The 11,582-nt window shown below is 40.1% G+C and overlaps 4 non-coding genes across 4 annotated transcripts; all 4 read right to left on the reverse strand.

The window, feature by feature from the left end:
• Positions 1 to 402: 402 nt before the first annotated feature.
• Trnar-ccu (transfer RNA arginine (anticodon CCU)) lies at positions 403 to 475 on the reverse strand. The gene has a single exon. It is a non-coding gene; the product is annotated as a tRNA-Arg (tRNA).
• Positions 476 to 4,822: 4,347 nt separating this feature from the next.
• Positions 4,823 to 4,895, reverse strand: Trnar-ccu (transfer RNA arginine (anticodon CCU)). The gene has a single exon. It is a non-coding gene; the product is annotated as a tRNA-Arg (tRNA).
• Positions 4,896 to 9,180: 4,285 nt separating this feature from the next.
• On the reverse strand, positions 9,181 to 9,253 carry Trnar-ccu (transfer RNA arginine (anticodon CCU)). The gene has a single exon. It is a non-coding gene; the product is annotated as a tRNA-Arg (tRNA).
• Positions 9,254 to 9,733: 480 nt separating this feature from the next.
• Positions 9,734 to 9,806, reverse strand: Trnar-ccu (transfer RNA arginine (anticodon CCU)). The gene has a single exon. It is a non-coding gene; the product is annotated as a tRNA-Arg (tRNA).
• Positions 9,807 to 11,582: the final 1,776 nt, after the last annotated feature.

Below are 11,582 nucleotides of genomic sequence, written 5' to 3' on the forward strand. Positions count from 1 at the left end.
GATATGGTGTCGGTGGGAAGGGCATGATACATCGGCAAACGATATGGTGTCGTTGGGAATGGCATGAGACACCGGCAGACGATATGGTGTCGTTGGGAATGGCCTGAGACACCGGCAGACGATATGGTGTCGGTGGGAATAGCATGAGACACCGGTAGACGATATGGTGTCGGTGAGAATGGCATGGTACACCGGTAGACGATATTGTGTCGGTTCGTATCTGGTTGTACTGTAGATAATGAAGACGCTTTAGATGATCGGATTAACGAGCAAGAAATAACTTCCCATTGAAGACACTTGCAATGTTAAACGATTATTTACATAATTATTATATGAGCATAAAAGGTTTGCATGTGTAGAAAGTGAAGCGTTACTATTAAATACCCAATTCACTTGGAAAATAACCTCCGGCGGGACTCGAACCCGCAATCACCGGCTTAGGAGGCCGGTGCCTTATCCATTAGGCCACGGAGGCGATACTTTGTTTGAATAGTCGAAGACTTGAACCTGAAATATAATTTATTATATGTCCTCTTGGTTTATTTATGCTCAAGCACAATCGTTGACCTCTCTAGTACACCACCTCTACAAGTTACTGTCTATTATGAAAGGTCAAACATCAACAGATCTCATCTCCTCCCAATTTTTAAATTGAACCCCAATTGAAACGAAAATTATAAAAGCGTGTCAGGAAACACTTTAGCCGGAAATCTGCTTCATAAATATTATAAAAAGGGCTTCTTTCACAATCGATTGATATATTCTTATCAACAATGGCTCCCCATTATATAATGATGTTGAGATTCAGTATGGACTCTCTTGAATAATACTACTCTCCTCTTAACTTCGTACACTTGTTAATTATAACCCCATTACCATTATAAGAGTCACTTTGTTGGTCTGTATGTCCCGAAAACTTCATCCGATCTTCACCAAACTTGGTCAGAAGTTGTATCTAGTTGATGTCTAGGTCAAGTTTGAATATGGGTCATGCCGGGTCAAAAACTATGTCACGCGGTCACTTAGTGCGTTTTAAACCGAAAGTTTGTCTGGACTATAACTATGTCATTCATCGATAGATTTTTAAATGACTTGGTACATTTGTTCACCATCATGGGGCGGTGTGTGATGCGAAGAAGTACTCGTTATCTCCAAGGTCAATGTCACACATAGAGTTGCCCGGCTCTAGGAGAAGTGCCCCCCCGGAGAACTGCCCCCCCCCCCCCAAAAGATTTTTCACTGGGCGGAGAACTGCCCCCTCACTGTTTTTTTATAGGGCGGAGAACAGCCCCCCCCCCCTGCTGATTAATAAGGGGCCCCCTGTCAGAATTGATGACCCGGAGAAGTGCCCCCTAATTAAAGAAATTTCGCGGCGATATATAAAGCGAGTATTATAATGACAATAACGCCAGTAACTTTCTTGCTATTATGTCTGGAAATTGAGTGAAATTTCAAAAGTAATATAAAGTTGTACAAGTAATAAAAGTTATAAAATGGCAAAAAAATACCTGCCTCGGCATGGACGTCGCCATCTTGATAATCACGTGATTTTCGTCTATGTGAACAAAGAAAAACAAATCACTTTTTGCTAATAAAAAGTTTTCGCGGCTTAATTATTTGATATTTTCCCCGTAATTAAAACAAACAATTAGCATGCAATTTAATCCATCCTTATGCAAGCTGAAAACAATAATTTATGTGTTTGTTTTCGCCAATTACGGATTTCGACGGTTCAATATAATAAACCCGTATGCGGCTTTATTCAAAGCTAACAAGTTCTTAACAATTAAGGTCGGTCCGGACTACCAATTAAAAGATCGCGGTGCTTATCGTTAACGATAACAAGTTCTCTGCCTGCATTATTAAGTGTGATTAATGTTTTGCCATTTTAATTATTGTTTGTTGTATATAGGACCTTTCACACCTAACAACCCGTGAAAACACCGACCACAAATGTAAAAGAGACATTAAATGTGACAACTGTACATTCAGATTATTAAAAAAGCACATACTTTCTTTTATTAATACTTATCAATTACCGATCATATTATATCCTACATTATTTCGTATATTTTTTATATTTTTTTTTTTTGGGGGGGGGGAGGAGGGCAGATAGTTGACTGTATGTATGATTGTAACTGTGAATGTATATATGTATGAATGTATGTATATATGTATGAATGTATGTATGTATGAATGTATGTATGTATGAATGTATGTTTTGAACGTTTATGTAAGCATGTATATATTTTTTAATGTATGTCTGAATGTATGTATGTATGATTGTAACTGTGAATGTATGTATGCATGTAATGCGTGTATTTATGTATGTTATTTTGTATGTCACATGAATTAACTAAACAACATAAATAAATTGATTATAAATTCGACTTCACTTCACTTGCTTCTTCAAGTCAGCTAAATTATTGCCTTTGCTTTGCCTATTAATTTACTTTTTCATACGTAAATTTACGTTTTTTTCCATGGGTCAATACTATCTTTATAATGTAAATTAATTCCGATGTAACTTTTCCTCCATAAGTACTGAGTTGCACGTCTATATTTAGTTACGAAACATGGCCAGTATTAACACGCACGCGTTTCCAGTGTGGATCTCGACTATGTTAAGCACTCTTATTAAAACACGACTTTTACATGGCATTCATGTATAGTGAGTGGTGCAGATGCGTACCAAGGGCCTTAAACAGTATTATCACATGCCTCTAGACAATTTGTGTTATTCAGTTCGATAAATGGTAATATACTTGTACTGAAATTAAATTGTTACCGGATAAAATGTGTACGGCGTTAATGTAAACTTACCCGTAAGTATTGTTTTCACTACGTAACTAATAACTAATATGACACCGGGGGGGGGGGGGGTCAGTTCTCCGCCTCTACAGATTTGATGGGGGGGGGGCAGATATCCGCCTTCTAAATTCTGACAGGGGGGCAGTTCTCCGCCCCTACCGATTTGATGGGGGGGAACCTCTCCGCCACCTTTAAAATAAGGGGGCAGTTCTCCGGGGGGGGGGGCGCTTCTCCGGATACCGAGTTGCCCATAAATAAGCTTGTCCGGGCCATAACTTTGTCATTTATTGTGAGACATTAAAATCATTTGGCACGTGTGTTCACCATAATTGGAAGGTGTGTCATGCGAAAGAATTACGTCGATATCTCCAAGGTCAAGGTCACACTTTTAGTTCAAAGGTCAAAAATGGCCATAAATGAGCTTGTCCGGGCCATTATTTTGGCGTTCATTGTGATATTTTAAAATCGTTTGGCACATTAGTTCACCATTATTGGACGGTGTGTCATGCGAAAGAATTACGTCGATATATGCAACGTCAGGGTCACACTTTGAGTTCAAAGATCAAAAATGGCCATATCTGATCTTGTCCGGGCCATAACTATGTCATTCATTATGAGATTTTTAAATTACTCGGTACATTTACTCACAGTCATTGGACGGCGTTTCATGCGAAAGAGTTACGTCCATATTTAAAAGGTCAAGGTCAAAGTTTGAGTTCAAAGGTCAACCATGGCCATAAATGATCTTGTCCGGGCTATAGCTATGTCATTTATTGTGAGATTTTAAAATTACTCTGTACATTTTTTCACAATCATTGGACGGTGTGTCATGCGAAAGAATTACGTCAACATCTCCAAGGTCAATGTCACACTTGGAGTTCAAAAGTCAAAAATGGCCATAAATGAGCTATTCCCGGTAATAACTATGTCATTCATTGTGAGATTTTAAAATGACCCTGTACATTAATTTTGTTCACAATCATTGGACGGCGTGTCATGCGAAAGAATTCAATAGTTCAAAGGTCAAAATGGCCATAAATGATAATGGCATGATAATCGCCATAAATTAGCTTCTCTTGTTTTGTGAAGACAGCATAAAAAATATTCTGTGTCAATGCAGCATGATGGGGTATACGTCACGTCTGTGACAAAGCCATAGTCAATTTCTGTATAATGTTTGATTGGTCGTCACAATGTAAAAAGGCTTAAGCGTAACGCGTCGAAGCTGCAATAAAAAGGGGCTAGACGCTTTAAAGTGATATTATGGGCATGTAACAGTTTATAGGTGTCTATCGCAATCGTTGTTGATTTTTGGTGTTTTCACTTCTTATACACTTATATTTGTTAATGCAGCATCAACATACTAAAACAATATCCCGGAAAGAGAAAAATAATGCATTTGAATATCAACCGTAGGTACTTTCGTTTGACAACTGATCATGCATGCACGATGTGAGCCTAAATTTAGTTTACGTGCAGATTCGTTCATACGACACAAAGACACAATTTTGTTGAACGGATCATTTCGGCTTAGATGACTGAGTGAGTCATGTAAAATATCGAATATAAACTATATTTTTGTAAACAAATGGTAGCAAGATGAGTTGCAGATATTTGGTCAGTATCCACATTTTAACTATTTCTTTTGACCTGTTAATACCTTTCAGCTCAATTCCACAGTGAAAAATGCCCATAATATCACTCTAAATCATTAAGCAATGTATTGCTCTAAGATACGATCAGTACTATTCAAAGGCTTATTACGAGTAGATTCTGAGAAGCTCGTGTAAAGATTAATGATGACATTCGCCCATTGTATGTCGATCTTTCTGTAAGTCCGCCAGCACGCCTGATGCATGTTCGTCTGTCTATTAATTTGTACGTTTGTCTGCACAAAGAAAGTCTATTGTGTATGTCACTCTGATACGTTCAATTAACACAAACGCACATTTTACCAAAACCTAAGGAAACGTGTGAACGTATGATTATATATGTAAAAATGTCTTTATGAAACCTCCGGCGGGACTCGAACCCGCAATCCCCGGCTTAGGAGGCCGGTGCCTTATCCATTGGGCCACGGAGGCGGTACGTCGATAAAACCGATTGTATTAGTTCACACTCAAATATGTGCTTCTTTTTTGGTGTTTACATGACGAAGAACAATCGCAGACTACTCTCATATCCGACCTTTACATGTTACTATACATTTACTACATATTTAATTGAAACATGTCTCTATGTGTGGAAATCGGACGCTCGATCACTATGGTGCCATGTTTGTGTATGGCCTATACTGCATGTCATATCGTCGCTGTCGTTCTCAAACTTCTTAGCTCCAAAATTTTCAAAAAAATGTCGTCTTTTCCGAATATATGAAGTATGGCGCGTGTTTTGTGCTATATCTCGTAGCTCTATGCCAATCAGAGCCCTTGAAAAAGCCACGTGAAGAAATGTTGTAGCTTGATTGTTGGCTTTTTTTCGGCGGAACGTCGTAGTGACGTCATTTTACCTATAGGTAATTCATTTCGTTTGGACAAGTTTGGCAAAAAGGTTTTTATATTTGCAGCTACAAGGTTTCCTATCAGGACGAATTGTCGTACCTCATAAAAATGACAAAACTGTGGTGACAAAATATCGTAGCTAACATTTCTGAATACCAGTATGCCTTATCAGTATGACTTATCAGTATGACTTATCAGTATGACTTACGCGTCTACGGCTTATAATGTATTTTGCAGCTTCATTTGTTTGGTATTTCACAGAATTTCAATTTCTAAAACATCGTTATAAAAAAATCTGACGGTTTTGTCTCTCTCCTGAAAAGTTGGCACTTTGTAGCTACGAGGTTTGAGAACGACAGCGACGATATGTGTTTATTCAGAAGTGAATGCGTTGATTCGACAAATAAAACAATTAACGTTTTTCAAGGGTATTTAATTCTATAAAAAAAATCACTGAGAATCATTTTACTCAACTTCAGTTTCAGATTGTACTTACTGGCATAGCGATATGCAATTGCTATTGGTAGACCAGCCGACCGTGATAACATGATGCAGGTAGACGAGTTACTGCGATTTGTAATCAAAAGCCGACTAACGACCGTTTGTAAAGCAAGACCGTAAAAGGGCCCGAGTGAAATGCGAAATACAGAGCCAGAAAGTTCTGTCGCAATAATTATCGATGCATTGTTTCCTCAATTGACTAAAGTCATACAATTTTATGATACTGACGCCATTAAAGAGGGGTTGGAATGCTGAATGGTTATTTGAGAAGCCATCCATAGTTCTTGTTGTCAAAAGGAATGAGACACCGGCAGACGATATGGTGTCGGTGGGAAAGGCATGAGACACCGGCGGACGATATGGTGTGGGCGCAAAAGGCATGAAACACCGGCCGACGATATGGTATAGTGGGAAAGGCATGAGACATCGGCAGACGATATGGTGTCAGCGCAAAAGGCACAAGACACCGGCAGACGATATGGTATCGGTGGGAAAGGCATGAGACATCGGCAGACGATATGGTTTATACGGTGGCAAAGGCATTAGACACCGGCAGATTATATGGTGTCGCTTGAAAGGCATAAGACAACAGCAGACAATATTGTGTCGGTGGGAAAGGCATTAGATATCGGCAGACGAAATTGTTTTGCTTGAAAGGCATGAGACACCGGCAGACGATATGGTGTTGGTGCAAAAGGCATCAGACACCGCCAGACAATATCGTGTCGGTACGTACTCGTGCTATTGTATATAATGAAGACGCTTAAGATAATCCAGGAGTTCGGATTAACGAGAATGAAATAAGTTCCCATTAAAGACACTTACAATGTTAAACAATTATTTACATGAGCATAAAATATATACCCAATTCCCTTGGAACATAACCTCCGGCAGGACTTGAACACGCAATCCCCGGCTTAGGAGGCCGGTGCCTTATCCATTAGGCCACGGAGGCGATAGTTCGTCTGACTAGTCTTCGATTTGAAACTAAAATATGTATGTCCTCTTGGTTTATTAATGCTGAGGCACAATCGTGGACTTCTCTAGTACACGACCGCTACATGCTACTGTTTATTATGAAATGTTATCAACAGATCTCATGCCCTCCCGAATTTTAAATTGAACCCCAATAAAATCGAAAGTTCTAAGAGCGTGTCAGCAAACGCTCTAGCCGAAAATCTGCTTCATAATCATAAGTGAACACGCTTCTTCCGCAATCGACTGATATATTCTAATCAATAATATCTAACCATTATACAATGATTCAGAATGAAATGCCTTTAATGCAAGTCTACTCTTCTCTTAAATTCGTACACTTGTTCATATCATGTTAGTGTTTAATTGGTCCCCCCAACAGCTTAACCGTAAGGTGTCGAAGCTGCAAAAAAACGGCTCGACGCTTTAAAGCATTAAGATACGATTTAAAGCTCTAATATACGATCAGTAGTATTCAAATGCTCATTATGCGTAGATTCCGAGCAGCTCGCGTTAAGATTTATCATGACATTCGCCCATTGTATGTCATTCTTTCTGTTTAATAGTCTGCCAGCACGCCCGAAGTCTGTTCGCCTGTCTTTTTATTTGTACGTTTGCCTGCATAGTGTAAGTCTAGTACGTATGTCAGCCACGTACGTTTAATTTAATTTACACACAAGCAGATTTTACCCGAAACTAAGGAAACGTGTGATTGTATGATATTTGTGATGTTACCTCTGGCGGGACTCGAACCCGCAATCCCCGGCTCACGGTACCTTATCCATTGGGCCACGGAGGTACACCGTTGAAACCGTCTATTAGTTCACAGTTAAATATGTGCGTCTGTTTGGTGTTTTCATGACGAAGCACAATCGTAGACTACCCTGGTACCCGACCTTTACATATTACTGTACATTAACTAGATATTGTATTTCAACTTGTGTGTAGGCGTGGAAATCGGATGCTCTATCACTATGGCGCCATCTTTGTGTGTGGCTTATACTTCACGCTATATGTGTTTATTTTGAAATTCATAAGGTGATTCGACAAAGAAACCAATTAACGTTTTGCAAGGGTTTAAATTCTAAATAATTTCATTTAGAATCATATTTACTCAATTTCCCTTTGAGTTTATACTTGCTTGCATACCTATGTGCAATAGCTATTGGTTGACCAGCAGACCGTGATGACGTGATGCAGGTAGACGTGTTACTGCTTTTTGCAATCAAAAGTCCACTTACGTCCGTTTGTAATGCAATACCGTAAAAGGGCTAGAATTAAATGAGACTTCGAGAGGGTAACACTTTTGTCGCAATCATTGGCTATGGATTCTTTCCACAATTGACTCAAGTCATACAATAGTCTGATGCGTACGCTTATAAAGAGGTATTGGGCTTCTGAATGGTTATTTGAGAAGCCACCTAGAGTTCTTGTTGTCGAAAGGCATGAGACAACGGAAGACGATATGGTTTCGGTTGGAAAGGCATGACACACCGGTAGACTATAATGATAATAGTGTCGGCGGGAAAGATATGAAACACCTGCAGACGATATGGGGCGGTGGGAAAGGCATGATACACCGGCAGACGATATGGTGTCGGTGAGAAAGGCACGAGGCACCGGCAGAAGATATGGTGTCGGTGGGAAAGGCATGAGGCACCGGCAGACGATATGGTGTCGGTGAAAAAGGCACGAGGCAGCGGCAGACGATATGGTGTCTGCGGAAAAGGCATGGGACACCGGCAGATGATATGGTGTCAGTGGGAGAGGCATAAGACAGCGGCAGACTATATGGTGTTGGCGAAAAAGGCAGGTATCACCTGAAGACGATACGGTGTAGGTAGAAAAGGCATGAGACACCACGAGACGATATGGTGACTTTGAAAAGGCATCAGACACCGGCAGACGATATGGTGTCGGTGGAAAATGCATAAAACACCAACATACGATATGATGTAGACGAAATGGCATGAGACTACGGCAGACGATATGGTGTCGGTGTATAATTCATGAAACACCTGCAGACAATATTGTGTCGTTGGGAAAACTATGACACACCGGTAGACGATATGGTGCCGGTGGAAAAGGCATGAGACACCGGCAGACGATATGCGGTGAGAAAGGCATGTGACAACATCAGACAATATGGTGAAGTTGGGAAAGGCATGAATCACCGGAAGACGTATGATATCGGTGCGAATCTTGTGGTATTGTGGACTATGAAGACGCCTGAGGTGATCTAGGAGTTAGGATAAACGAGCTAGAAATAACTTCCAATTGAAGACACGTGCAATGTTAAACGATTATTTACATAATTATTATATGAGCATAAAAGGTTTGCATTTGCAGAAAGTGAACTGCTAATATTAAGTACCCAATTCATTTTAAAAATAACCTCCGGCGAGTATCGAACCCGCAATCCCCGGCTTAGGAGGCCGGTGCCTTATCCATTAGGCCACGGAGGCGATAATTTGCTTGACGTGTCTTAGATTTGAAACTATAATATGTCCACTTGGGTTTATTTAATATGAAGCACAATCGTTGACATCTCTTGTACACAACATCTACAAGTTACTGTCTATTATCAAATTTCAAACGTCGACAGATCTCTTTTTCTCCCGGACCTGAAATCTTAACCCCAATTGAAACGAAAGTGAAAAAAAAGTATTTCAGAAACGCTCTAACCGGGAATATGCTTCTTAGCCATTAGTGAAAGCGTTTCATGAACGATCGACTGATCTATTCTAATCAACAATATCTAACCATTATATTATGATGTTAAGATCCAGAAGGGACTTTCTTAAGTGCGATTCTTCTTTACTCGAACTGAGTAAGTCAATCGTATGTCAGCCACGTATGTTTAATTAAATTTACACAAAGGCAGATTTTATCCAAAACCTATAGACCGTGTGAGCGTATGATGATATATGTAAAAAGTAAAATATAACCTCCGACGGGACTCGAACCCGCAATCCCAGGCTTAGGAGGCCGGTGCCTTATCAATTGGGCCACGGAGGCGGTACGTCAATAAAACAGATTCTATTAGAGCACAGTTAAATATATGCGTCGGTAATACTCTGTATGGTACATGACGAACCACAATCGTAGACTACCCTGGTACCCGATCTTTACATTTTACTGTACATTAATTACATATTTTATTGAAACTTGTGTGTAGGTGTGGAAATCGGACGTTTGCTCACTATGGCGCCATGTTTGTTTGTGGCTTATACTGCATGCCAAATGTGTTTATTTTGAAATTCATGAGGTGATTCAAAAAAGAAACCAAATTTATATTTTGCAAGGGTGTTAAATTCTAAAAACTTCGGTTATAATTATTTTTACCCAATTTCCGTTTCAGTTTGTACGTACCGGCGTAACAATATGCAAATGCAACTGGTAGACCAGCAGACCGTGATAACGTGATGCAGGTAGACGTTACTGCTTTTTGCAATAAAAGCCGACTAACGACCTTTTTTTGTTGTAAAGTTATACCGTAAAAAGACGCAAATTAAATGCGACTACGACGCAGACAGTTTTATCGCGATAATTAGCTATACTTTGTTTCCCCAATTGACTCAAGTCATAAAATTGTCGGATGTTGAAGCTATTAAAGAGGGGTTGGGATGCTGAATGGTTACTTAAGAATCCAACTAGAGTCCTTGTTGTCGAAATGCATTTGATCCGGCAGACGATATGGTGTCGTCGGGAAAGGCATAAAACAACGGCAGATGTTATGGTGTCGGTGGGAAAGTCATGAGCCACTGGCAGATGATATGGTGTCGGTGAGAAAGGCATGAGACACCGGCAGTCGAAATGGTGTCGCTTGAAAGGCATGAGACAACGGCAGACGATATGGTGTCGGTGGGAAAGGCATGGTGATGCACCGGCAAACGATATGGTGTCGGTGGGAAAGGCATGATACACCGGCAAACGATATGGTGTCGTTGGGAATGGCATGAGACACCGGCAGACGATATTGTGTCGGTACGTATCTGGTGGTATTGTAGATAATGAAGACGCTTGAGATGATCGGACTAACGAGCAAGAAATAACTTCCCATTGAAGACACTTGCAATGTTAAACTATTATTTACATCATCGATATATATAACATTTAAAACGATAATCGTTTTAAAATTCAAATGTTTGCATGGTGTTAGAACTACTGTTTTGATATCTTTGTTGTGAACAGCGTGTTTACGTTAACGTCCGAAAAAAAGATGTCCGAAAATAACTGCAAGCTGTTAAAACGCGAAATTAAGTTGAATTGAAACAACAATGCGTTAAATATTATTTTTCATTAATCTGACATTTTTCACGGCGACTGATCGGAGCAATCTCACGGGGGTACTGTTAAAATCGTCAGATTTCCGATTTATCTGACCTATCTCACGATCTGAAAATATTCACGCTACACCGGTCTATTTCGTTTTCCGTAGAGATAGCTTATGTCGTCCGTTTGTGAGCTCAAATTTGATTGGCTGACGGGTTCGATGGCTTATTCTAAAAATAAATGCTGCTCGAGCAGCATATTGCAGCTCGAGCAGGAATTTTGCTGCTCGAGCAGCATTTAAATGCTGCTCGACCAGTAAATTGCTGCTCGAGCAGCATTTTTTTCTGCTCGAGCAGAAGTTAAAGTTTCGAACCCTTTGGTGCGCCATACCATTTGCTTTATTGATGCCCTCCTACAGACGACTTCGGTGCGGTTCGAGCTATGATGTTTCTGTGCATGTTTTCCATGCTGTCCACAATTGGCTTTGTCCAAGTACGTTTACACTTACTTGGTGCTGTT

This window comes from Dreissena polymorpha, chromosome 3 (genome assembly GCF_020536995.1).
Source record: "Dreissena polymorpha isolate Duluth1 chromosome 3, UMN_Dpol_1.0, whole genome shotgun sequence".
In the NCBI taxonomy this organism is placed as follows: Eukaryota; Metazoa; Mollusca; class Bivalvia; order Myida; family Dreissenidae; genus Dreissena; species Dreissena polymorpha.